The sequence below is a fragment of the Ochotona curzoniae genome, unplaced genomic scaffold (genome assembly GCF_017591425.1).
Source record: "Ochotona curzoniae isolate NIBS_2020 unplaced genomic scaffold, NIBS_Ocur_1.0 scaffold_4506, whole genome shotgun sequence".
NCBI classification, from domain to species: Eukaryota; Metazoa; Chordata; class Mammalia; order Lagomorpha; family Ochotonidae; genus Ochotona; species Ochotona curzoniae.
Window position 1 is genome coordinate 6,356,338 of NW_024467119.1, and position 27,492 is coordinate 6,383,829.

General features: G+C 50.7%; 1 protein-coding gene across 1 annotated transcript in view; it reads right to left on the bottom strand.

Annotated features, from left to right (window-relative positions):
* The window catches only part of CLOCK (clock circadian regulator), an 85,085-nt gene extending 64,641 nt beyond the window's left edge, over window positions 1-20,444 (bottom strand). The window contains exons 1-2 of the mRNA XM_040966552.1: window positions 20,348-20,444; window positions 349-479 (exon numbers count right to left, since the gene is read on the bottom strand). The gene's annotated coding sequence lies outside the window, so the exon portion shown is untranslated. The remainder of the gene's footprint in view (window positions 1-348; window positions 480-20,347) is intronic.
* Window positions 20,445-27,492: the final 7,048 nt, after the last annotated feature.

Here is a 27,492-nt window from a genome sequence, read left to right on the forward strand (position 1 = left end):
CACACGTTAATGTGACTCTTGATACCCAACAGAGAAGAGGTCATGCTTATCCCACTATTTGGTCGTCTGTGAATCAGCGTCCCTCATCTTAGAAAAGATGAGAAGTTTACAACTCTCACTATGAGCAGTAACATTTTGGGAATCACTAAAAAGTAAAATGCAGGTGTATTTCAATCACTATGCAAATGAATATTTCACCTCCTATATGACTGGATATTCTGAATATTTTATAAATAAAATCTTCCCAGGAAAGGAACACGTGCCCAAAATATGCTCATGATTCCTTTTCCTGAAACTGTAAATCCCATCCTGCCGCAATCAACAGATAAAATACGGAAAAAGGCGTACCTCTGCTCCAAGTGAGGACTGTAGAGATCTAGTGAGACTCGCCCAGTTGCAAAGCTTCGTCTAAGGGGACCGTAGAACTGTCCAAAGGCATCTTACAGGGGGGAAGGACCAGCTCCTGCATCTCAGCAGCTCTGTAAGTAAGTAAGTAAGTAAGTAAGCAGGGATGGTAGCTCAGGGCAGCTGTGGAGACGGTGCTGATTGTGTAAGCACCAGCCCCCAGTGTCGTCTGCTGTTGTTCACCTGTGCAGCACTTACTGGAGGCTCCTGTGTGTTAGGGACCAGAAACACAGCACCAAACACATTGTAGCCCAGGCTACTGGGCAACTCCAATGCCTAAAGCACAGAAATGAAAACCCAGAGGGAAACCACAATGCACACACACAGGGCTGCTGGGGATCGGCTGGGAAAGGTTCCCTAAGGAGGGGGCATTCCACAAAGCACACACATGATCGAGCAAATCAAGCAGGGACAGGGAGAAAGGCTTAGTCCAAAGGGAAGAACGGCTAGACTAAAATACCTCAAATACAGAGTGTGCCTGGGATCTCACCCTTGGTGTTGTGAAATGCAAAAGATTTGGACAGACTAATGGTGCCATACACCCACCTACACCCTACAGAACAGCCCTGCCACCACCAGCACACCCTGCAGAACAGCCCTGCCACCACCAGCACTACACCCTGCAGAACAGCCCTGCCACCACAGCACACCCTGCAGAACAGCCCTGCCACCACCAGCACTACACCCTGCAGAACAGCCCTGCCACCACAGATCTTGATTCTTAACCTTCATAGTTTTCCTTCTCCATAAAGAACGGAACGTTTCTGAGGCATGACAGATTAAGCTCCTGCCCACAACCGAACGGGATCCAGCCTCCCATAACGGTGCTGGCTCTTGTCCAGCTGCTTTACTTCTGCTCCAGCTTCTTGCTTACTGCCTAACAGAAGCAGAGGAATATCTGCTTGTATTGCTCTCCATGAGCGAGGCCCAGAAGCTGCTCCCGGCCCCGGGCACCGCACCCATCTGAGGAGTGAATCAGCACAGGCAAGATCCTCATCCTCACTCTCCCTTCTTCCCTGTCTCCCCTCCCCTTTCAAATAAATAAATCTTTCAAAAAATTTGAATGCTTTTTAAAACTTGTTCTTTAATATTGTTTTTAATGGAAAGGCAGATTTATAGAGAAAAGGAGACAAAGGTCTTTCATCTGTTGGCTCACTCCCCAAATGGCCGCAAGAGCTATAGCTGGGCCGACCTGAAGCCAGGAAAGGGAGCTCTCTCTGGGTCTCTCATGTCGAGGGAGGGTCCTAAGGCTTTGAACCATCCATAATCTGAGAGCCGGATGGGAAGTGAAACAGCTGACACATGAACTAGTGCCTATATGGGATGACGGCACTAGCAGGCAGAGGAGTAGCCAGTTGAGTCATGCACCGGCCTCCAAAATGAACATTTCTTATAAAATATATCTACTAGCAAAATAGTCTCAGTAATTATTTCTCTCAGAAGTCTACTTCTTTTTCACTGTTGGAGAACATTTTCAGAGGGTACAGAATGTGAATTGCCATTTTCCTCTGAATTCAGAGAACTGAGACACTTCACTCTACTTATGCGCAGCTGGATGTAAGCCTTATCTTTGCTCCCCTATGGGTATTGTGTACTTCCTTTAGCAGCTGATTTTTATTTTCTGCAACTGAAATGTTAAGTTCAGATGTCATGGGGGAGGGTAGTGATTTATCCTGCTAGGTGTCTTTGACCTTCCAGAATCTGAGCTGTCACTTGCCATGAACTTGGGGAAATTCTCGGTCACTTGAGCCTCAGTATTTCCTCTCCTGTTCCCTTCCTACCCTGTCTGGTATTCTTACTAGCATGTGCTATGACTTCTACAGTGCCACAGGGTTTTCTTCTTGTTGTTTAAGATGTATTTATTTGAAAGGCTGAGTCACAAGAGGGTAAGGAGAGACAGAGAAATCTTCCATCTGCTGGGTCACTCCCCAGATGACTGTAACAGCCAGGACTTCTCAGACGGAAAGTGAGGAGCCTGGAGCTTCACCTGGCTCTCCACACGGGCCTTCTCCCACGCCATTCCCGAGCGCATGAGCAGGGAGCTGTCGGAGTGGGCAAGCAAGTACGCGAATTGACACCGGCGTGGGATGCTGGCCTATCTGCTGCGTGTAACGCTGCCACACCAGCCCCATCCCTCCTAGGTGACTGGATGATTCCAGTGATACACTCTGTTTTTCAGTTCTGAAGGTTTTCATTAAGGAATCCTCCAGACACTTTCTTCAGCCCTGACCATCCAAGGCATTCTTAATTTGTTTTTTTTTTTCTTAATTCATTTATTTTTTATTGCAAAGTCAGATATATAGAGAGTTGGAGAGACAGAGAGGAAGATCTTCCGTCTGATGATTCGCTCCCCAAGTGGCCACAACGGCCAGAGCTGAGCCAATCCGAAGCCAGGAGCCAAGAGCTTCTTCCAGGCCCTAAAGCTTTGGGCCATCCTCGACTGCTTTCCCAGGCCACAAGCAGGGAGCTAGATGGGAAGCAGCGTTGCTGGGATTAGAACCTGCGCCCATATGGGATCCCGGGCGTGCAACATGAGGTTCTTAACCATTACACTATTGTGCTGGGTCCGCATTCTTAATTCGTTAACACCATTTTTAAAACTTGGTTCCATTTCACTTGAAAAGTAGAAAAAGAACCATCTGCTAGTTCCCCTACATGCCCGTAACAGCTGGGGCTGGATCGGGCCGGTGCCAGGAACCAGACATTCCTTCCACATCTCAGCCCCAGTGCTGGAGGCAGGGACCCAAGCGCCTGTGCCAACATCCATTGCCCCCAGGGGTGCCTCAGGAGGAGGCTCCAGAGCACTGGCAGGACTGGAGCCCCAGGCACTCCACATCGCAGAGCAGGCAGCCCAGGAGCACAACACCCACTGCAATCGCTTTCTTTCCAGCAATGGATCAATGAAAGATAGAGCCGGGGCTCTGTCCCTTACTCGCTGACGGAGCCTACACATTTCAAGATGAAGAATCGCAGCAGATTCCCACCTCCAGTGAGTTTTACTCATGGAAATACAATGGAATATTATTAAGAACTAACAATCACACAAAACAATACCTAATGCAATAGAAAAACTCAAAATCTGAGGGGTGTGGCCTGTTAATTAAGAATAAATGCATAGTAGGAGAGGCAGAATGGAGAGTCGCTGCACTGAAGGCAGTTCCTGTGAAGATGCTGCCCTCACTAGAGGCCCAGCAGAGCAGCAGTGACCACAGCGATGCAGGTCCTCAAGACAACACAGATGAGCACTACCCAGAGGACATCCAGGACCACAACTCAGAGGCCAAAGATGAAACTTAAACCCAGCACCATGCATGCCGCGGTTCAGATGGCTTCAATGGAATCAATCTCTAGTCTTAATTTCCATGGCTACTGACCCTTTGCTAGAATCAGTAACAAGATAAAGGCACTACGCTGGCTCTTCCTTCCAAACCCTGCTTCACAAACTCCCCACTTCGCAGGGGAAGCCACTCCTGCCACACACTGCACCCCAGCCTGGGGTCTAACACGATGGCTCAGTGGCTAAATCCTCACCTTGCACCCAACGGGATCCCATATAGGCACCAATTTATGTTTTGGCTGCTCCACTTCCCATCCAGCTCCCTGCTTACAGCCTTGGGAAAGCAGTGGAAGATGACTCAGTCTTGGGACCCACACCTGCAAGGTAAAGCTGGAGGAAGCTCCTGGCTTCGGATCAGCTCAGCTCCAGCCATTGTGGCCACTTAAGAAATGAACCAGCAGAGATCTTTTTGACTCTCCTTCCTGAGCCTACAGAGAAACGAGCCCTGCAAGATGCGGTAAAGAAACCCAGCCATCTATAGTGTGGCCCTGTCCTTGGCCATCCCATCCATCTCTGTTAAAGGAAACGCCTAACATTACAAAGCAAATATTTCAGCCCCCAATGTATGTTAAGCCTTTCAACAAGTTAGCACAGAAAGCCATTAGAGAGCTAACCTGAGAGAGAACACAAAACAATAGTAATTACTGGTAACACATCTGCTTGGTTTATTACACAATGTGGTATAGCAAACTAATCCTCCACCTTGCAATGCCGCCATTCTATATGGGTGCCAGTTTGAGTCTCAGCTGCTCCACTTGTGATCCAGCTCCCTGCCTGTGGCCTGGGAAAGCAGTGGAGGACAGCCCAAGTCCTTGGGCCCCTGCATTCACATGAGGCATATGAAAGAAGCTCCTGGCTACTGGCTTTGAATCAGCTTGGCTCTCTCCACTGCAATCATTTGGGGAGTGAACCAGCACACGGAAGGCCCCCTTCTGTGTCTCTCCTTTGCTCTGTACAAAGAAAAAAATAGTCTTCAAAAAAAAAAAAAAAGAGAAAGAAATGGGTGAAGGACATGAACACAGACAGTTTTCAAAAGAACAGATCCAAATGCTAACAGACCTGGGGAAAATGCTCAGCTTCTTTCACTATTCGGGAAATGCCAATAAAAACTACACTGAGGTTCTACCTCAATCCAGTGACAAGAGCCTAAACACATCGACTAATAGCAATTGCTGGTGTGGATGTGGGGGGAGAGGTACCCCGATCCACCATTGCTGGGAATGCAAACTAGTGCAGCTACTATGGAAGTCAGAGCCAAGGAAGCCAGATGAGCCCACAGTGCCTGGTCTCAGAGTAATGAGGCAGACACAAGGAGAAGGCCGGAGGCAGAGGTGCTACGTCACTGCCCCAAAGCTCCCCCAACTTCAAGTAGTGCATCGAGGAGTCAGCATCCTATAGCTCAGGGGGAGGAAGGAAGTTTAGTGGACAGCTTAGATATGAAATCCGGTTCCAGGCCTGCTGCAGTGCAAGGTGCAGTTGCAGCAGGCCCAGCATCTCTGCCTTCAGGCTAGCACCTGCCTTTGGACCCTCCTTGCCAGGCGACAAAAGCAGCTATCCCTCCCTCGCCCCACCTGTATTAGACACTGAAGCAGCTAGCTGCTGGGGAGCAGTGCTGGAAAACAGAGGGCTTTCCATGGAAGTTCAGTACTAGGAATCCTGTAGTTAGGATGCAACCCTATAAACAACAGGGCCTCTCCACCCAGGCCAGTGCTCACAGAAGCTGCTGCCAGCAAGAAAGAATGGGTGCTGCTCGTGCAGGCCTAGTGCACTCTGACTGGCAGCACACAGTGACTGTGTGACAGCTTCGCTCAGCTGCAGCACCCAAGGAACTATCTCCATCTCATCTCTCCCAGCCTCAGCCAGCAACAAGTGGGGAGCAGGTCAGGAGAGTGAGCTCAGGGCCTTGCTGGGCCAGTGCAGCTGAGTTCTAGCTCTAGACAGACATCAGAGAGCCCCCTCCCCAGAGCCTAGAACTGTCCCAGCATTGGGTGCAGACTGTACCATGATAAGACACACAACCATCTGGGCTGACACCACCCCAGCCTCTGGCCCGGCCGGGTGTGCGTCTACACAAAAGCACAGGGACCTGCTCCTCCATGACTCTCGGGCAGCCCAGGCAGCCAAAGGACCACCTCAGCCAGCCTTCCCCAACCACAGGCATGACACAGGCACAAGAGCAGTCACTGGGAAGCAGGGTACCAGAGTGAGCTCCGAACCATGCTCTGTGTCTGATAAAACCACCAGCGCACAGATATTAACAACCCTTTATCTCTAGGCCAGTACCAAGTGGCGATCTGGGGCCTCGATCAACCGGAGTTACAACATGGCCAGCATCACCTATGGCTAGCTGCAGCATCCTTGGGCTGCAGGTCCACCTGGGAAGCAAAGTGTGTTCTGGCCCTATCCCATGCTGTGCTGGTCTGGACAGGCTCTGGGTAGGATGTCGCACTGTTCAACTTCTTCCTTCCCCAACCCCGGCAGCACAATTATCTGCTTGCGGTACAGGAAGGTAGGTGTCAAGAATGCCATGGAAACCCCAGGCTGCACTGCAGGGGCTCACACTGCTGCCAGACACTGGGTCAGCGCTACCAGGACCCCGGTCACACCATTGCCAACACGGATACTCTGGCAACTTCTCCAGGGCTCCTAGCCAGCTCCAACAACCCTCATCACAGTGGACTAATCATGGATCCTGTCCCATGGGCCACTGTGCCAAGACCCACTTTTGCTGGGACTGAGATGAGCACCCCACATCCCCATAGCTGCTGCAGTCAAGTGCCAGAAAGACGATACGGGGAGACTATTTGCTATCATGCAACTGGAAATACAATCAGAACAGTCCATCAAACTGATTCCTGAGGCATGTCTCCAGGAAAAGCACCCTTCACAAGCGACAAGCACTAACAGAAACAGAAACAACAAACACACGAGGTACACAAAGCCCAATGCAGGGATGGGGACAGGAGGCAGGAAACCAAGGCTCTATGACGGTCCCGAAGAAACGCAACAAAGCTGCAGTGAAGACTCCAAATGAGACGGAGGAAATAACCAAGAGTTCAAAAGGAAAGGATATTTAGAGAGATACGAGAGAATAGACAACCAGATGAAATCAAGAAAGCAACAGACAGAAAGGAAGAGAAACTCAGCAAAGAAATAGACTTTGGAAAAGCACCAAACACAAATCTTGGGAATTAAAAACTCAATCACAGGCCCAGCGCGGTGGCGCAAGTGGTTAAGTCCTCGCTTTGCATGCCTGGGATCCCATATGGGCGCCGGTTCTATCCCGGCAGCCCCACTTCCCATCCAGCTCCCTGCCTGTGGCCTGGGAAAGCAGTCGAGGACGGCCCAAAGCTTTGGGACCCTGCACCCATGTGGGAGACCCGGAAGAGGCTCCTGGCTTTCGATCGGCATAGCATCAGCCATTGCGCTCACTTGGGGAGTGAATCATCGGACGGAAGATCTTCCTCTCTGTCTCTCCTCTCTGTATATCCGCCTTTCCAATAAAAACATAATAAAAATAAATCTTTAAAAAAAAAACTCAATCGAATAAAAAAGTGAAAACTGTAAGTCTCAACTTCAGATTAGATCAAGCAGAGAAAAGGAGTATCTGAAAGTGAAAACAAGTTTTTTGAAATATTACAATCAGAGTAAGGGAAGGGGGTGACAACAAAAAAAAGAAGATAGCCTCTGAGACCTTTGCACCATCACTATATAAAGAAATAGTCAAAGTACGGGGCTCGGTGGGCTCCCACAGACTTGGCACAGGAAACCGATTCCACAAAATAGTAGCTGACGGATCCCTAGTCCACACACAGGCACAGTCCACACACTATGGCACTCCTAATAGACAGGACTAAAACAGACCCTCACAAGACATACGATCTCAAAACTTTCAAAGAATTACAGAATCTGTAAGAGCCAAGTGCAAAGTCACTCTAACAGAACCCCCATCAGGCTAATCAAGCTTTTTTCAACAGAAATATGTCAGGGCAGGAAGAAATGAAATTATTTATTCCAAGTTCTGAAATAAAAGCTGTTCACCCAAAATAGTATACCCAGCAGAGCTTTCCTTGACAAATGACAGATATACTTTACAAGACAAGCAAAAGTGAGGGAATTCCTCACCCTGGGACCATTATTCTGAACAAAACGTGCTTAGGGGTATCCAACATACGCAACTTTAAAAGATAACCACCGTCATGAAAATATGAAACTATAACACCAACAAGAACAAAGAATATCCAAAATAAATAGAAGAAAAATGTTTAATGACAGGATTAAATCATTACTTTCCAACAGTAACACTGACTAAAGACTGAATTCTTCTCGGAAAGACAGAAGCTGCCTACCTTTCAGAGCGCACATGAGCAGGAAGCAGGACTGGGACTCGGGCAAGCCGCGGGGATGCAAGCAAACCAAGCAGTGTTTCAAACATCAGCCAAACATTGTCACTCATTTAAACTCACAGGGGATCAGCCAGAACACTAATCAGCACCCTTATCAGATGCCAGCACTACAGACAGTGGCCCAAACTGCTGTGCCACAACACCAGGCCCCAAAATGGAATAACCATTATAATGGCAGTGTTCAGTTTATTTGTAAAACTTTGATTACTCATTACAGTACTTAGCTATTCTATAGCCTTAATTTTTGTTAATTTAACATACTCTGGGCCCAGCAGCGTGGCCTAGCAGCTGAAGTCCTCGTCTTCAACGTGCCAGGATCCCATATGGGTCCCGGTTCTAATCCCGGCAGCTCCACTTCCCATCCAGCTCCCTGCTTGTGGCCAGGGAAAGCAGTCGAGGACGGCCTAAAGCCTTGGTACCCTGCACCCATATGGGAGACCTGGAGAAAGTTCCTGGCTCCTGGCTTCAGATCGGCACAGTACTGGCCGTTGTGGTCACTTGGGGAGTAAATCATCGGATGGAAGATCTTCCTCTCTATATATCTGACTTTGTAATAAAAATAAAAATAAATCTTAAAAAAAACATACTCTGATCTAAAAAATCCACTTAAGCCTCCTACCATTAAGGGTTTTCCATTTTTTCCAGTATCACATTTGTCTTTTGAATATTAATGCTCTATTAATTTTACATAGATATTTGGTATTCACTGTAAATTTTACTTTGACAACCACAAAACACTTGCGTTTTCTCAATGCTCTCTTTATCTAACAGTTCCACTATTTTAAGCACTTCAGACTTGTGCTGCTGAACGCCTTCACCATAACCTGACTGACTGCAGCCTCCTGCTTCTCCGCCGGGCCTGTTATTAGTTTTCCGATACAATCTACAACGACACATTTGAGGCTGGTGCTGCAGCATGGGAGGAAAGCCGCATGGTGGAATCCCACATGGTGCCAGCTGGGAGTCGTGGCTGCTCCACTTCCAATATAGCTCCCTGTTAACATGCATGGGGAAGCAGTGCAGGATGGTCCAAGTCCTTAGGGTCGTGCACCCATGGGAGACTCAGAAGAAGGCTCCTGGGCCAGACTGGCCCAGGCTTGGCAGTGTCGCCGGTGGACAGAAGTTATCTTTTCCTCTAATTCTGCCTTTCAAACAAGTCGATCTCTTTAAAATGCGATCCGTCCCTCATCACTACATTTCAAGCAATATATATTCTTTTTTTACGGTTTCTTTTTCTGCTTTCAGGAACACTTCTACTTCCACACTTGTGGACTGAAATCTTCCGAGTACCGTCTGCTGACACTGTAGCCTCCTCGTGATGGCGTCAGCCAGGGAGCCGTGCAAGGCACCGAGGCACGAGGGTGACGTCCTCACCGAAGGGGTCAGTGTCCTGTAAGAGATCCTCACGGGCTCGGGAGCCTCCACGTGGCCATGTCAGACCCAGTGGGGGCCGGTGCACACAAACAGGAAGTGGGCCGGCACAACAAATCTGCCAGTGCCTTGGCCATGGACAGCTCAGTCTGCCCAACTTTGTGCTCAAACCACACGGCCTCTGGTATCTTCACCGCAGCAGCTCGAGCTAGGACACCATCACACTCACACATTGATTACACCAGCAAGTGGCTGTGCCACAATACTGAGGCCCATCTGGCATGCACTAAACTCCCTACTTCCCCAACTGGTTTCCTCAACTGGCATGTCCGCTGCCCTGGAACAGGGCTTTCAGGGAGCTACCTTGTTCACCAGCATCTAAATCAGGACCTGGCACACAGCAGGGGCTCAACAGTCTTTGCTGAACGAAAATGGGAGACCCATTAGAAGTATGCTCAGCATCCAAAAGGCACAAATGAGCAAAGAGAAGGCTCCAAGGAGCAGACAGCTTCACTGCCCTCACACAGAGAATAACTCAACAGGGTTAAGCTCATCTACAGACCCAATACAACCACAGTCACAGCAGTCACTTGTACATCAAATGCAAAGTTAAATTATAATTAACACAAAATAAAAAGTGCCATTAAAGCTGAAACAATTTTTAGCAAGCACTAAGTTAGAAGGACAGCCATTCCTGCTGTAGGTCACCTCCCCAAAGAACCCCTAGAGACCCCCGCACAAGGGCACTTCCGGCAGAGGCAGCCAGCCCTACAGACCTTCTTCAATAAACCATCATGTGACTGTCTACATAGGTGGGAAAATGCTTCTCAAGAACTGCAACTCTTCCTTCATCCCAAACCTAAAAATTAACTTGTAATCACAGACTTAAATGCAAAGGGCAAAATCATAAAACAGATGAAATATTTGAGCAGGTAAATATTTCTCAGGACAAAACTGATGAGGTAGAGAAGAAAAAAAATTGAACTTCATCAAAATTAAAAGCTTCTCACTCCAAAGACATCATCAGCCTCAGGTCGGGGAATCATTCCACAATCCTAGCACCTGACAGGGGTCTTGTATTAGACAGACTTAAGGGTGGGGGCTCTAACATTTCAACAGCAAGAGACAATCAAGTTCTTAAAACAGGTCCAAGATTCGCACAGAGAGAAAACCCACTCATGACCAGTAAGCACATGAAAAGACAGTCCATCTCAACAGTCCTTAGGGAAACACAAATTAGAGCCACAGAAAGATGTGCCATCACAGCCCGCCTAGAACAGCAGGAATTCATCAAGTGCAACAAAGTGAGACAACTAAAACTCCTTCACAAATCAACACAGGACGCCCATGCACCTTATTCTATCTATTCCTAGATGTTAGCCTGACTGAAATGAAAGCAGTTTTCCTCCCAATGATCAAACCACGCAACCTTCCAGCTGGATAAACATAGCACACCACACCCCACACAGCACAGCAGTACTCAGCACAGAGACAAAGCTACTGCCGTGAGTGAGCTCAGCACGGCCGAGCCCACGCGGTGCAGAATCAGCGGCGGGAGTAGAGGGGTGGTGTCAGGGAGTTTCTGTTTGACTGTGGTAGCGATGACAACATATGTGTCAAACCTCAGTACGTACACTACTTAAAGTGGGTGAATTTTAACATGTGAATTACAGCCCAATAAACGATTTATAAACTAATCAGGTCAAAAGCTAAAACCCAACAACATAACACTTATATGATACTGTATAAAATAAAACAGCTCATAAAAATGAGTATTCTGGGGTCATTGCTGTGGCAAAACAGGTTAAGCTACCAGCTGCAATGCTGGCATTGCCAATGGATACAGGTTCAAGCACTGACCATTCTGCTTCCAGGCCAGCTCTCTACTGACGTTCCTGGGAAAGCAGCAGAGGATGGCCAACTGCTTGGGCCCCTGCACCCACCCCCCCACCCATCCAGGAGACCATAAAGGAGCTCCTGGCTCCCAGCTCTGGCTTGGCCCAGCCCTAATCATTGCAGCTATTTGGGGAGTGAACCAGTGGATGAAGACTCTCTTTTTCTCTCTCCACCTTCACCCTCCCCCACCCTCATAAATAAATCTTTCAAAATATGGTGTTCAGCACATACTTAAAATAGAATAAGAAGCTGTCTCCAACCAGGTAGGTAAAATGGTGTGCAGCAGGTCAATACTTACACAAAGACCAAGTTCACTGAATTATGAAAGTCCAAGTTCTAACAGCACGAGACCTGTGAGGCTTGGGAGACAGAGAGATCTGAAAGAGCAGGTAAGCGGCTAACTAGTTCAAGCAAGAAACTAACACAAAGTGAAATGTCCCATCTCTGGCATTGCTAAGGGAAAAAGACCCCAGGGCACAAAGTGGAACACCCTGAAAGGTAAGCCCAAGGAGGGACAGACAGGTCTGAGAGAAAACACCCCACTCCAGTCTCACAGCGTCTACCAGCAAGGATGCCTGAGAAGCAACGCACTGTGCTGTGTGGATCCACTGCGTGTGCTGACACACACAGGATGGACGAGGCCGCTGGGGCACAATATAGCGTGCTGGTGACTGTAAGAAAAATACTGACAAATAACTTAGTAATCAAGTCACGTAGCATAATAATAGAACATTGCATACTGCACATGATCATACATGATCAACTAACACATGGAGCCTTGTTTACATGACAAACACACGATACACTGTATTTATCTAGAGACTTATTCATGTGTTTAAAGTCAGACTCACAGAGAGACAGACAGAAACCTTCCACCTGCCAGGTCACTGCCCAGATGGTTCCAACAGCCAGCACTAGCCAGGCCCAAACCAAAGTTTCGTCCAGGTCTCCTACGTGGGTGGCGGGGCCCAGGCACTTGGACCATGTACTGCTGCTTTTCCTAGCCCATTGGTACAGAGCCTAACCAGAAGTGGAGCAGGCAGGACACAAACCGGCACCCATATGCGGTGCCGGAGTCTCACCCTGCGATGCCATAACCACAGCCCCGGCAGTACAGACTTGTGAGAGCTGCAACAGTGACACTCAGCAAGAGGAACTCTCAGCTCTTGTTATAGGCTTACTGGATCATACACGTAGTCACTGCTGACAGAAATATCAGCAGGTGGTGCATGGCCGTATGGAATAGTAACCCCGCCTCCACGTAATCTATTCTGGTTGGTTCTGTCCTATCTGCCCAGAAGAAAAGGTGAGCCTTTTCTAGTAATGTTTATTTGTTTAATACACAATGTCTGGCATTTGATCAATGTTGAAGAGACAAACAAAACAACCATGTGACCGGACATTTATGAGAACACTCTACCTGATGGCAGAATGTTACTTTCAGGTGCACAGTCACCAGAAGCCATATACTGGACCACAAAACAAATCTCAATAATTCAGAAGGTTCTCATCACAACGGGCTAAGGAAATAAGCGAGTCTCCAGAAAATCCAGAAGTGTGTGAAACAAAGCAGGCGCCGCTGACCCAGGGCCACTCTGAGCTGCACGGCACTGCAAGCAGTCAGACTGACGTTGATAGCAAGGCTTACTGTCAGACAAAGGGTCACAATCAATGACATCAGCTTCTACACTGAGAAACTATTGAAGTAAGCAAATTGAATCCAAAGTAGGTTGACCAAAAGGAAACAATGAACATGAGATCAGAAAGAATAAACAGAAAATCGAGAGATGACGACTAAGAAATCTATCAAGAGTAACAGGTCAGGCTGGTCAGGCTGATCGAAGCAGGACACGTGACCCCCATCAGGAATGATGCCGTATTTCTGAGATCCCGACGGCTATGACACTCCATGCAGATTACAAACAAGCTCCTTGGAAAACTTACCAGGCATGTGAACAGACTGACTAATGGATGGTTCAAACACTGGAGTTCACAACAAGCCTTGGGTAACTGCAGTTATTATCATCCAAGAGACCGGCTCTGTGGTGCAGCGGGTTAAGCCCCTGATACTGCAGCCCCATATGCATACCACCGACCCCTCCACTTCTGATGCAGCTCCCTGCGAATCCACCTGGGAAAGCAGCAGTGCATGACCCCAGGGCTTGCCCCTGCACCCTCAAGAGGCCGGAAGCTCCTGGTTCTGGCTTCAGTGTGGCTCAGCCTTGACTGCTGCAGCCACACGGGGAATGAGCCAGCAGATGGAACATCTGTCTTCCTTCTCTAAATTCTTTCAAACAAAAGAAAATCTTAAAGAAATTAACTCTTAGAACATCAAATCTGATTTTAAAAAATTACCATGGGGCTGGTGCAGTGGCACGGCCAGCTAATCCTCTGCCTGCAGCACTGGCATGCCAGAGAGCCAGTCTGAACCCCAGTGGCTCCACTTCTGATCCGCTCCTTGCCTGTAACCTAGGAAAGCAGAGGTGGCCAGCCCAAGGCCTTGGGCTCTTGCACCCACATGGCAGACCTGGAGGAAGCTCTAGCTCCCAGCTTCAGGCTGACACATCTTTAGTTGTGGCAACCATTCCGGAGTGATCATGTGGATTTTCTTCCTGTTAACACACTCTCTGTTAACTCTGACTCTCAAGTAAAATACATAAATTCTTTAAAAGTTATTATAAACGGTAAAATTAAGATACCTTTTGAAGGTACAAGAAAACATAGAAATTCAGCCAGTAGGTAGGCCAATAGGAGTAGCGGGTGAAGTCACTGCCTGCAGAGCCAACCCCGGCTGAGGGCCCGGCTGCCACACTCCCTCCAGCTCCCTGCTGAGCACCTGGGGAGGCAGCAGAGGCCCAAGTGCCACCCTGCTCCCATGGGTGGCTGGGCAGAAGCTCTGGTTTCAAACCAGCTCAGCCCCAGGACTTACCCCCATCTGGGGAGTGCAATGGAGGCCAGGAATCTCTCCCCGCCCACCCTGATGACTTTGATTTTTGAACAAACTAATTAAAGAAAAAAAAACTACTTAAGGAGCTTTTCAGATACAAGGAAAGTGACTGTCACACATCAGAGAACTAGGAATGAAGAGCTCTGAAAATAAAAAATATGAATAAAAGTTTTCAAAAACCATATTAATAATGTTGTTGGGATTTACCACACGTATAAACAGCATACAGAGCAATAACAGGGCAAAGTTGGAACAGAAGTTAAACTGTTGAAAGGAACTGGTAAATACAGGTTTTAACTATTTTAATCTAGATTTAGTCTTTAGTATTTATTTCGGTTACATTTTTGGTATTGATCATTGAGTTTATAACCATCAACAGCTTTACAGTAAGTATTCTAAAGTATTTTTTTTAATCATCTTTTTTTTTACAAGATTTGCTTATTTATGTGAGAGTAAGAGCTACAGAGAGAAGTCCTCTGCATGCTGCTTACTCCTCACATGGCTGCAACTGCCCAGGCCGCTATGCCACAATGCCAGCCGCGTAACTCAATCACACACACCCCTTGTCTTAGCAAAAGTTATTTTCACAAAATAAGTAAACATACTGTCTGGGACAATCCCATTCCACACCAGCAGGCCTAGTTCATGCGCTCACTCCTGCTAGTGCACACCCCAAGAGGACCGCAGGACAGAGCGCAGCAGCAGGGTCCCTGTGCCCAGTGGGAGGCTGTGCTGAGCGGTGGCTGGGCGGCCGGCACAGTCCTGGGCGGCCCCGCTGAGGGTGGCCGGCAGCGAGCCAGCAGATAGGAAGTGTGTCTTTTCTGTCTCTCTGCTTTTCAGATAATTTTGCTTTTTAATTAATTTAAAGACAAAAACCTTTGAACACAAACCAACCTACTTGGGATGAGAGCTAAAACTGAAGTCTCTGATTAACATGAACTCTTTGAAAAAGATGAGAATTTCTGCCCTAGTATTTCACCTTATTAATATAGAAATGAAACCAAAATCTAAAAAATTAAAAGCAAATTATCAATACAGAATGCTGCAACATTAAAAGGAATTCCAAAAATTTTATTATTTATAATTGATTTTTATGAACTTCTAATACTAAAAATAAGCAGAATTATACATTTGTAAAACACACAACTGTAGATATTACTGAAACTATATTATTATATAAGTAATATAACACATGCATAATCAAACAAATGGAGGAAAACAGGAATCTTTTTTTATCTACCTGATGAAGGAACAGCTAGCAGCTATCAACAAATGGTTGTAAAGAAACTGCACCAGCCATTATACAATTATAGCAAGAGTTACATTCTCTGATATTTGGAACTATTCTTGAATAATGCATACAACTCTATCCAGAATTTTAGACTCAAAAAAGGAGAAATGCAATGTCCACTTTTATGATGCCTAAAAGAAATTAACACTTTCAATTCTCCTTCCACAATGCTGCTCTATTAAAATATTCAGATAAAATATTGTATGTGACACGGTACCAGAGGGGAGGTGACACTAAGTAGATGTGAAGGAAACGGGGATAAGAGGAGATAGCCTTTTGGATAAAGCCTGACTTACTTGCTGCAAGATACGAGTAACGGACAGACTGTTTCCCTAAGGATTGCAGAAGGTTCCCTGATGAATATCAAATTTAACAGCAAATCGCTCCTTCCAGAAGGAAAGCTAAAAGGAGCTTTTGAACTCGCTGCTCCATAGATGCCGTTACGAGGGTGTAAGTTAACACTTCACACTGAGAGCCAGGACTTGAGCTAAGCTTATTCTAGCCCTTCTTCCTTCTTTTAAGGATTTATTATTTCACAGTCACGGAGGACGGAAGAGCTCTCCCTCCGTTGTTTGGGCCACTCTCCACTCCGCGGCGACAGCAGGGTCTGGCCGGGTCTGCGCTAGCTGGAGCCAGAGGCCGAGCACCACACCCTCACCTTCCTGAAGAGTGCTTACACCCCGGGCCACCCCTGCTGCTGTCCTGTAAGAACTGGGGACTCAAACCAGCACCCACACACTCGGATGCTATGTCACAGGCAGTGCCTGTTTGTTGTTGCTGTTTAATAAGGATTTGAAAGGCAGAGTTTCAGAGAACGAGGACAGACACACGCTTGAGCATTCCATCGACTGATCCACGGGTTCAGTCCTCACCTAGCAAGGGCTGGGCCAAGCAGTCAGCAGCCACAGTTTTCATCCAAGCACTCTGGCCGTCCTCTGCTGCTTGCCAAGGGACGTCAGTGGGGAGCAGCTGGGACTCAAACCAGCGCCTACATGTGACGCTGGCGCTGCAGGCTGCAGCTGAGTGTGCTGTGCCACAACGCTGGCCCGCTATCCTTTCTTAATCAACCAAAAGGCTGAGAGCACACCAAAAAGCTCCCTCAGAACCCACGTTACCTCCACCAAAAGTAAGCTGGAATAGTCTGAATCTTCTAAACCTTACATATTTTTCCTGCTAGAATGCTTCAGCGTGTCCCATTTTGTGTTAGAATTACGTGCACCCTCTTTGAAAGCACCCCAAGAGTGCAAAGCGCCGGTGGCGGCAGGGCTGGCTGGGCTGCCTCTTCCCAGGTGCCTAACAGGGCAGTCTCGATAACGCTGAGCGCCTGCGCACTCTACCGTCTGCAAAAGGCACAGCTTGGCAAGTCTCCCTGTCCCCCTGCAACGGCTGCACAAGGCAGGCGGGGCCCCACTGTCAGTCAGGCACAAGCCAGACCAAAGGGCCGCCTCTTCCCTCCCGGCTTTCGAGGCTGGCTCCCATCCAAGGCACCCGGTGTCCCTCAGTCCAGAGCAGAGGCTGCCTGGTTCCCTTCTGCACAGCTGGAGAAGCTGAGGCAACGGAGGAGCCTTCCCGGATGGTCTCAAAGATTAACCCAGGAGCCAGTGACAAGGTCGAAAGCCAAAGAGAAATCCTACAGCACAGAGGCTGCAGGTCTCCCATCAGTCCTGAGGCGCGGGGCTTCACACTCAAGTCCACCTGCGCCAGGGAATGCTCCCATCAAGCCCACCTTCGGAAACTGCCCACGCCTCACACCAGCCTGCCCTCCTCCAATGAAGACACAGACCGGAACTGACAATTCAGGTCACAATCGTGTCCTGTGGGTCAGCAGCCCACAGTGCAGGCCCACTGGCAGAGCAAAGAACGCCAGACCGGAAGGAGAAACCTGTAACAGTACAGACAGCCACTCCGCAGGTTGTGTCGGGGGGCGTGGGACTGCCGCAGTAGACAGCCACCCCGCAGGCCGTGTCGGGGGCGTGGGACTGCAGCTACACTGGAGTTTCTTTTACAAGAACTAACTTCCATAACTGCCATTCTGAAAGACTGCAGAAAGCGGTAGGCACCTGGCCCCCACCTCGTAACGCAGTGTCCGGACTGGAATCCCAGCTCTGCGCCAGCTCCCAGCTTCCCGCTAACGTGCTCTCTGCGAAACAGGAGGGGACGGCTCCAGGCTGCTGGGTCCCAGCCACACACTGGGAGACCCACCTTAGCTTCCCAGGCCCCAACTTCAGCCTGGCACAGCCCCAGCTCTCAGCTACATACGGACAGGGAACCAGCAAGTCAGAGAGTTCATCTCCTCCTCTCTCAAACATAAAAACAAAACTTTCTAAAAGACACTGCACATGGAGTTCGAGTGAAAAGAAACGTGCGGTGCACACGTCTGGCTGGTAGAAGGCTCCACACAACACAGACAAGCAACTGTCCCATCCTGCCAAAGCAGGAGCAGCAGTAACATCACAGGCCAGAGGCAGCACCCACTGCTGTGGCGTGGACCACACCCCCACCCCCAAGGGGAGGAGGAGCCCTCCCATGCTGACACCCACTCCAACCAGCCCCCTTCCCACCTCGCCTCAAGTCGGCTGGGAGCCACCGACAGCACTGCTTACAAAGCCACGCCACTCTGCTCTAGTTTTCTAGGAAATAAACTACACACACTTATGTCACACGGGTTCGCGTCTGGCTTCCTTAAGAAGCTGCCCAAACTGAAAAGCAAACTAAGCCTTTTCAGTAAGTTTATTACCGTCTGAGTGAACCAGTCACATCCACCAATTATTTATACAAAAACTTGGGGCTAATAAAAATAAAATGTAATTACAACTGGAGAAAAAAAGGAGGGGGGCATAACCAATGAATCTGAGAAGTTTATGCTGGCCACGGCAGCGACTACAAAGGCAGTATCTACCAATCTCAGCACGGTGCAAGACACCCACACTTCTACAAGTGCCACTTGCTTAGCATCTCAAGTCCAAGTAGCCATCAAATTCCTCCTAGGCATCTATGTTTCTCGAGAAGAATCTAAATACTGAAAATGGCCCAAATGGTCATACATTAGGGAACAAGACCATGCAACTTATTCTAGGGAGGAAGATTGGGGGGGGGGTAACTTTTTGACTCCACAAGTCACCAAAGTTTGAAAATAAACATCTGGTTCATCTCACTGCACCCTCCCCCCACCAGGTCCTCTGCACACAGCTCTCACTCACTCACCTTGGCACACCAAAAAAAAAAAACCACAACCCGGCCCAGACTGGCAATGCCCCACACCCTGAGTGGCACTTACACCACACAGCCAGCCATCTGTCAGGCAGACAGCGAAGCCCCTTGCCACTTTTTTCCTGGGTGAATCCAGCTACCACCTTCCCCGTGGACCTCCACCAGGCTAAGCTTCCATTCCCATCCCCCAGCCCGAGTTCTCCGACCCACCAGACCGAAGGGTGTGTCCCCAGGGAGGGTGAGGCAGCCACTCCCTTCCTAGATGACACCCCAGACAAGGGGGTATCCTGGAGCCCGAGCGCAGTCAGCAGAGTTGGATCTCCAGCACCAGCACCGGGTGCCTCCCGGCCAGCGTCTGCCCCTGACCTGCGCTTTCCCCCGCTGCAAGAGAAAGCACTGATTTGTTTCTTTGTTTTCTTTTTCGGTTTCATTTTTAGCAGCTGGCCTGACAGGCACAGCTCAGCATTCTCAGGGACGTGACACGGTAACCCGGCGGGTCAGAGGCCCACGCTGTCACCTCCGGGATCCGGCTCTGCCCACCCGGGGCCGCGGGTGACAAGTTCATGGCAACACACGGACTACCCGAAAACCATGCGTGGATTAAAAAAAGGGGGGGGGCATTTGAACCCCACGATCGCCAACTTGGTAAAGTGCTCCTGACAGGAACTTCGGGGCGCTATTACGTGTGGGAAAGGACACGCGGAGGCCACCTGCGCCGTGGGCACGCTCGGCTCCGCGGGCGGCCAGGCCGCGCGGGCTCGGCTTCCCAGGGCCAGAACTGCCCCGATCCTCCCGGAACCCCACTAACGGAACCGGGCCGGGCTCCCCGGAGGAGCTGGCCGCCCCAGCGCCCCATTGGGCGCCGCTCCAACCGTGCCCGAGCGGTGACAGGAATAAAGTGGGTCACAAGGCCTAGCGGGTCCCTGGCCAGGACGCTCCGGGCGCCCGGTCCAGCCCTCCAGGCCGCCGGATCCCCGGGCCACCCGGCCGGGCCGCCGGGTCACACGGGGCCGCGCCGCGCGCCCCGACGCCGCCCCGGCCCCGCAGGGACACCCCCGCCCCGCACGCCCCCCACGCGCGCGCACGGTCCCCACAGTGTCCCCACAGGCCCCCTCGGCCGGCCGGGCCTCCGCCCCAACTTCCAGGGCAGCGCCGCGGAGAGGGCGCCGAGCGGGCTGCAGCGGCCGCCCCCCGCCCGCCGGGCCGCCGCCCCCTGCCCGGCGCCCCGCGCCCTCGCCCGGCTCCCGCCTCGGCCCTCCCCGCAGCACACGCACACACGGCGCGGACGCGGACGCGGGCGCCGGCGCTCCCAGGCACTGACCGGGCCGCGTCCAGGGGAGACGCCGCGGCACCTGGGCTTCCCGAGGGGCGTCCCCCCCCAGCACCCCACCCCCCAAAGCACACACTCGCCGCCCGCGCCCCCTCCCGGCCCGCCGCGCGCATGCGCCGCCCAGGCCCCGGGCCCACCCGGCGGGGCGGCTCACCGGGAGCGCGCACGCGGCGGCGCCTGTGGCGGCGGCGGCTGTGGTGGCGGCCGGGCTCTGCCTCGGCGGCCTCGCGCCTCCGCGGGTCGCTTCCCTTCCTCGCGCCGCCGGCCGCCAGCCCGGGCCGTGATTGCGCGCCGCGGCGCATGCGTCGGCGGTGACCCCGGGGCTCGGGCGGCCGGCCGCGGCCCTGCGTCCGCCCCTCCCCTCGGCTCCCTCGGCGGCGCGGCGCGGTGCGCATGCGACTTGCCGGGCGCGCCTGGGGCTCCTGGGGAGACGCCCGGGCGGGCGGGCGCGGGGAAAGCGGGGTGCCCCGGCCGTCGGCTCCCCGGCGCGCACGCAGCCGGTCCCCGAAGAGGACGGAGGAGCCGGCGGCAGGTGCGGCGGGCCTTTCACCCTGCCTGCCCGCCGCTGCCGACACCAGGTTCGAGTCGCTCCCCAGGCAGTGGGAGAAGCGGGCTCGCCAAGCTGCCGGCGGTGCCTTTCCCGTCTCCCGCGGGAGCGCGGCCCGGGTGAGCCTGCGGACGAGCACCTGTGTAGCTGCTAGTTAAAGCTAATGCAAGAGTGGGCGGGGGAGCCAGGACCGCGGTTTCATGGGGGTGCCGTGGGGGGGGGGGTCCCTCGTTATAAGCAGGTGTGGATACTTCCTGCTTATCTTGGGGGAGGCTGTGGAGAGGAAGTCACTGCCCTTGGTTAAGACGCAGTTGGCCCCCAGGAGAAAGCATGCTTCTTGAGTGTTTTCCTGGAAGGGCCGAAAGGGCCCTCAAGTCCCAGGAATTTCGATTTTAATTAACGGCCTTTGGCTCTGAAGTCACCATGTTTCTGTGGCTCTGAAAACTTTCAGGCTGACATTGACCTTGGTAAACGTTACAGATTTCTTGCTGTGTGCCCAGAGGAAAGAGGAGTCAGACTTTGAGAAATTTTCTGATTCTCTCCCTACCCTCCAGCCAGGGGCTTTGGAACAGCGGGGAAGGCGTGGCCGGTGCGTGCAGCCCTCGCACGGCCGACTGCATTGCTCCCTCTCCACCACTGTCTGGTCACTTCTTGGGGAGCTGCCCTTTCTTCCCTCTCTGCCCACCTGGTCTGGGTAGACACCAGGCAAAGCATATTGAAGTTCACTAGTCTGTTTTCCGTTGCCATTCCTAAGAAACGTGTCCGTCTGTTCCTGGTGGACGTAAGTCAGAGAGAGAAGGCCGCATTCAACGAGCAGGTTGAAAGATGAGCATTTGGCCCGGACGTACGTTTCAGAATAACTAGCCAGTAACTTCTTGGTTGAGTTTGCCAGTGAGAGCTCTTCTGGGGCTTGCAGTCAGGAGTTCTAGTGCAGCTGTGAAGGCCCTCGCTTGCGTGGATCTGTGGGTTCTACAAACCCATCCCGCCTCGGACTCCGCATCTGGACCATGCACCCACCTTTGCCCTTTTCCGAAGCTCCGTTGTCCTCTGACTCACCAGGACTGAGCACGGTCATCTCTGACTCCTCCCTGCCCCGCGTTCTGCATTTAATTATTTACCAAACCTGTTGATAATCCATGTATTCCGCTCGGCCTCCGCCCCAGCTTGAACATTTCCCATGGTTGACTTCACAGCCTCATCCTTTCTATGCATGTTTCCTCCAAGAGAAAAACTGACAGAATGGAGTAGCTTGTCCAGTTTCCAGGCGTCCATAAAATAAAAATCCTACCTAGATGTATATCTGCTAAACACGGCTCAGGGAAGTCGAGGGCCCTGACTGTGTCCGATGTGCCTTGACACGGCCTGTCTGCATGGAATGTCCAATTCCCTTCTCAGGCGATTTTCCCTGGTTGATAACTTGAACTGCCTGAATTTAAGTGCCAGCTGTATCAGATAGCTGCATGACCTTGAGTGAGTTATTTGTGTAATTTCCTCTGCAAAATGAGAGTAACAGCTCTCAGTAGTTGAGAGGAGACTGTCACAGGACTTGGAATGGTCACACCGAAGTGTTCGCCTCTGTCAGTGAGGTCCCTTTTTGTGTCCTGTCTCGAGTTCTTCCCCACTCGCGTCAGTCACAAAGTAGTGTCTGTCATGATTTCTCATCCATTCTATCATTGATGTTACTGATCTTACTTCCATAATTGATCTTGAAATAGCAAACTGGAAACTTATTTGCATATGATTAGAACGTAAGGCAGGCTTTAAAGGAGAACTGCACGGGTTAGTCCGTTCCCCACAGTCCTTGGGATCCCTTCAGGACAGGAGTGCTGTGAGGTGGCGTGGTGGGCTGCATGGTCATGAAGCTCAGGCTGGAATCTTACCACTGAGAGACTGAGCGAGTCAGGCAGCTGCTCTGAGCTTTGGGTCACTTCTCCGAGAATTCTGATGACGAAAGGTAAATTTAATGTAAACTAATCATGCAGGCTGGGTGGTGAGGATGGTACTTGCGAATCTTTGCCTTGTCGTTGGAACCCCAGGAATGGCTGAAATGGCTCACAAATGTTTAACCAAACCTTTGGGCCTTAATACACACTCTTATGTCCGACTGCCTACTTGTTTGCTCCTGTTGGGTTCCTGAAATATCATGGGTACCTCTTCAGTCTGGATTTTAAAACGTGAATCAAATTATTTTCCTTCTAAAAAACCTTTTTATCATTTTCCATTATATCAATTTTTTCTTTTTTTAAAGACTTATTTATTAGAGTTGGCGCAGTGGCATTGTGACTACAAGCACTGGCATCCCGTATGGGCAGCAGTTCTTTCCTGGCTGCCCCACTTCCAATCCAGCTCCCGACTAATGTGCCTGGGAAATTAGCAGAAGATGACTTAGGTTGTTGGACCCCGGCATCCAAGTGAGAGACGCACAGGAAACTTTCTGCCTCTGGAATGGCTCACCTCGGCCGTTGTAGCCATTTGGGGAGTCAACCAGCAGATGAAAAACCTCTCTCCCTCCACCATTTCATCTCTATAGAATCTGTCTTTCAAATAAAAATAATAATAAATCTTAGAAAAAGATTTGTTTGCTTGGAAAGTGGAGTTACAGAGAGCAAGTAACAGAGATCTTCCGTTTTCTGATTCACTCCCAGAATGACCACATCCTCCAAGGCTGGTCCAGCTTGAAGCCAGGAGGCTCAGCTGGGTCTCCCATGGAGAGGCAGGGGCCCAAGTCTTCCACTGTTTTCCCAAGCGGACCACAAGTGGACTGCAAGTGACCACAGGTGGAGCAGCCGGGGCTCAAGCTGGTTCCCTTATGGGAGCATCAGCTCCGTGCTGGCTTCTACATCCAGACTTTTCACCATGGCCACAATGCTCTGTTTGATTTACGCCTTGTCTACCAGCTCTCCCATCTGTGGGAGCCATGCAAAGTACCTGATGGGCTGGGAAAGTACTGCGCTAATGGAAATGGAAGCTTCCCAGCTTGCAAATGGCCTGTCTGGGAGAAGCCATTGGAAGAAGATAAAATAGCCGACCTGGGAGGAGGCTGCCATTACATAAGCTCTCAGCGAAGTAATTTTGGATCAGCTCAGCTCTGACCTTTGCAGTCATTTGGGGAGTGAACCAGCAGATGGAAGATTCTGTCCTCCCTGCAACACTACCTTTCAAATAAAATAAATGAACAAATCTAACTGTACTAACTCTGCTTTGGTGGATTCTATGCCCATAACACCAGCCCTGATTGCTTCCCATGACATTGTGGTCCTCTCATGAATGGAAACTGGCCTCTGACATGGGTCATGGCAGGCAGTGGTAGCTCATCGTGGTCAAGCCACACTCACCATTACCCTGCCTCCTGGACCCTACCAGATTTGTAAATAGGACAGTGTCCCTTACAGCAGGGAACCTGGAGCAGTACTGCCCTTCTATATATTGCAGGGCCACCCTGCCACCAGAGACCCCAACCTCAAAATAATCCAGTAGGCCAGCAAATGTCCCTGACCGCCTTGACTACAGGAACCCAGAGAGTCACGGAGAAGATGGGGAGGGCTTTGGGAGGCAATTCCCTCCTGATTGATGGGGCCCAAAGGCCACACTGACTCCATTTTCCATCTCCATGTCTGGGTCTCAGGTCACCCTGGAGGCAGCAGATGGAATTCCTAATGGACATGGGAGCTACCCGCTCTATTACTTTCCCTGGATTTTTCTCTCAGACCTCAAACCTTCTTGCCAGCATGCACAGCCAACTCAGTCCTGGCTGCTTTACAATCCCTGCCCCAATCCCCAATTTAAAGTACACCCCGGGAGAATATAAACTCATACCTTTCTTGTCGTACCTACTTGCCCTACCCAACTACTTAGAAAGGACATTATGATTAAGCTTTGTACTATCTCCGCTTGTCTGAGCTTACCTGCCTGCCCTTTATTGGCACTGTTGACCCCTATGATGCCAAGTCCTCCAACAGGTCCCTCCACAGGTATGGGATAGGGTGCTTCTGTGTCCTGCCAGTTCCTATTTGCCTTTCTGGGGCAGGAGCTTTCCATCCAGGTCACACAGCCATTGACCTGGATGATCCTCCCCCTGATGCTTACTCAGAAGGCACTGTCCAAAGATTTCTCTGCCAACCCTCCAGCTCCCCTATGTGAGTGCATTGTTGGAATAAGCCAATAGTTTGCTTATATGCAGCCCATGAGAAGAAACCTTGAATCCAAATATTATGGTGTTGTAAAAATTGGCTTCTCGTGGCTATAATATCTCCTCCCACTAGGGCTCATATCTTTTCACCAAAGAATCAAATTCCTGAGACTTGATACCCCCAGAATAGAGTGTCACTTAGACCACTGCAGGAACCTTACTTGCAGTACAGGAACCCCGTCAATGAAGCAGCCACTGTGTTTCCTCCTTAGCATGGCAGGCTTTTGCTAAGTTTGGGTGCCCCAGTTTGGGCTTTGGCCAACTCCTTCTATGAGGCTGTCTGGGAACCTGAGGAAGAACCCTTTGAATAGAGTCTGGAAATAGACAAGTTGTCAAAGTCCTCTCATAGGCTCTTATCATGGCTCCTGCCAGAAATACGGAGGCCGCTGTATCTGCTCATTCACAAAGGAGAGGGCCTCACGCTTGGAGTCTTAACTCAGTTTCTAGTGTTCTCCCTGCCTTTGACATTGGCACCTGTGGCTCAGCTAGTTAAAGAGGCTTCAAACTGACTCAGAGAAAAGGAATGGCTGTCTACACACCCCACCAGGTGACATCTTCAATTACAAGACTGTCCACTCGTCTCACATAGTAGAATCCAAACCCACTTCCAACAACCCCCTGAGCTGAACATCAAACCATACTAAATCCTTGATCCTGCCACCAAAATTCACCAGAATCTTCATACAAATGCTCTTTCCTACAAACCCCAGATTTAATCATGCAAGAAGAGATCCCCAAGATACACCTGCTGCCAGCCCTGAGCCTGGTTCAGAGCTGTCAGGAGCTGCTTACAAGAGGGGATTCAGTCACCAGGTGTGCTGTTTTCAACCTTGCTGAAACACAGAATCAAGGCACCTTCCAGGGGCCACCACCTCAGCACAAGGAGCTGAGCCCAGTGCCCTCCCGGGAGCCCAGTGCCCTCCCGGGAGCCCAGTACCCTCCTGTGAGCCGTGCAATTAGACAGGTAACATCTCTTCATCCTGGGCTTGGGCCTTCCATGCTCATGCTGCCTTCTGGTGAGATGGTCTCCTGACACTCCGGACGCCCCCATCGAATATGCCTTAAGTGGTCCTCCCAGGGGCTCTCCTGCTCATAGCTCAGGTTGCTGTACCCATAGCAAAGCTCACCAGACAGGTGATACTTGATTTCCAGAGGAAACAAGGGTGAGAAACAGTTCAGTGCAGCCATCAGACTGCACCCTCAAGTCACTGTGGTTCTCAACTGACCGTTTCTCCTCCCAGTACACCCGAGAAGAATCCCCAAAGACTAGCCAAGGGGATCCAGTGACAGCGTTCTACTGCCAGGGAAAAATACAATAGATTCCCAAACGACCCCCAGCACACTATTCATCTGGGGGCTAAAACCCTCCAGGATTTGGTGCAAGGGTTTGCCACAAACCCTGCAAGCTATCCCTCATGAATGCCTCACATGCCACCACACACACCCAAAGGAAGCCCATGAACTTCCCATTGTCCTTCAGCCAACCCAAAGTCAAGAGCCAGGCCTGGCAAAGGCTGGCAAACAGGTCTCACACACGTGCCTTCCTGCAGTAGGCTTCCTACCTGCTGATACTGTGGACACCCTTAGTGAATGGGTGCGGGCATTCTCTAAGAGGGCTGGAAGGCCTCAGGGCTTGTGGCAGCCTCCCTGGACCTAGCCTCTCTTGCTGCAGGCTCACCTGTTCCTGCATTGACAACAGTGCACCCTTCCCCTCCCGCCCGCTGCCAGAGGCCATCAGGGCACCTGCATGCGGCCAGGCGGATCACCAGAGGCTCCTCACAGCTAATGCCAGAGGTGCCATGCCCGCGGGTGACACATTCCTGAAATCCCACACTTCCCCAGGATCTGAGAGACGTCACAGCGCGTCAGGACTGTCACTGAGTACACCTTCCTGCAGAGTGGCCTCTTAGAGCATGGCGCAGGATGGCCAGGCCCCCAGGGCCAACTACAAAACCTGTAAGGAGCTATCCAAACCAGTGTAACCCTAGCCCCATCCCACCTTCTCCGGCCACATGCACCCGTATGTGTGCCTGGAGGCAAGGACAGCCGGAGGGTGCAGAGGTTACAGTCTTGCATGGCAGCCTCCTCACTGTTAGGGTAAGTTTGGTTTGTGTTTTTGCAGTCCAGTGGGTTTTCCCAGTGGTAATTTGCCTTCGTGGGCAGAGCTAGGGAGATTATATTGCTGTCAGCCAGCGAGTTTCCTGCCTGCCAGGTGTCTCTGGGGAGTGACCTGCACACTAGTTAGCTGCCAACGTCTGGGACCAGATCCCAGTTCTTTCCGTGAGCACTCTAAGTGGGACTGGACTGTCAACTCCCCACCGTCGGGCCAAACAAGCCAAATGCCTGGGGTTTCCTTTAGGAAAATAACCCAGTGACTGAAGCATACCTTAGCTGGGCTCCTCAGGACTGCAGGGCCTTTCCTGCTCCTTTAATTATTTTTAAATATTTAGTTTTAATGTTTACATAGTTGAGAAGAATGTGTGCCCGTGTGGGCCACTGACAAGGGTGGGGAAGGTTGAGATATGGAGGACAAAAGTGAAACAGACCAGTATTTCCATTTTTT